Raw genomic sequence first — 655 nt, 5'->3', positions numbered from 1 at the left:
ATGGATGGATGGATGGATGGATGGATGGATGGATGGATGGATGGATGGATGGATGGATGGATGGATGGATGGATGGATGGACAGACAGGTGGATGGACAAATGGATGAACAGATATACGGATGAATGGATGGACAGATGGATGGATGGATGCAGTCCACACTGGGAGTCATGTCCCCCTCAGAGACTCTCTTCCATCCTCGGCAGATAAAATGTGGGGTAAAGTTTCTGGCTGACTCAGACTTTGTCCGGTTGTTGCAACAGGACGGCAGGACGGCAGGTTTTCTCCCCGGCTGTGACCTTTACTCCACAGAGGAAGTGGGGCAGCTGCTGGTGATGAAACCATTCAGTCCAATATTTGCAGAACAGCAAACAGGAGGTTCTACAACCATGTTGGGTTTAATGTGTTCTTAGAACGGGTCTTCTAAAGTCTGACCAGAGGTTCATGAGATATTTTACTAACACACAGGCTGTGTTGACTCCAATAAAAACAATAAGCTTTAGCACTCAGAGTACGTGTTGTAATGACTCTCAGCTACTACCACAAAACTGTTAAACATCTAAAACCTCAGTTCAGTCATTAACAGGACCAGGTTTAGAGCTCCAACAGGACCGGGTTTAGAGCTCCAAACAGGACCGGGTTTAGAGCTCCAACAG

The sequence above is a fragment of the Kryptolebias marmoratus genome, linkage group LG13 (genome assembly GCF_001649575.2).
Source record: "Kryptolebias marmoratus isolate JLee-2015 linkage group LG13, ASM164957v2, whole genome shotgun sequence".
NCBI classification, from domain to species: domain Eukaryota; kingdom Metazoa; phylum Chordata; class Actinopteri; order Cyprinodontiformes; family Rivulidae; genus Kryptolebias; species Kryptolebias marmoratus.
Note: the sequence above shows the minus strand (reverse complement) of the source record.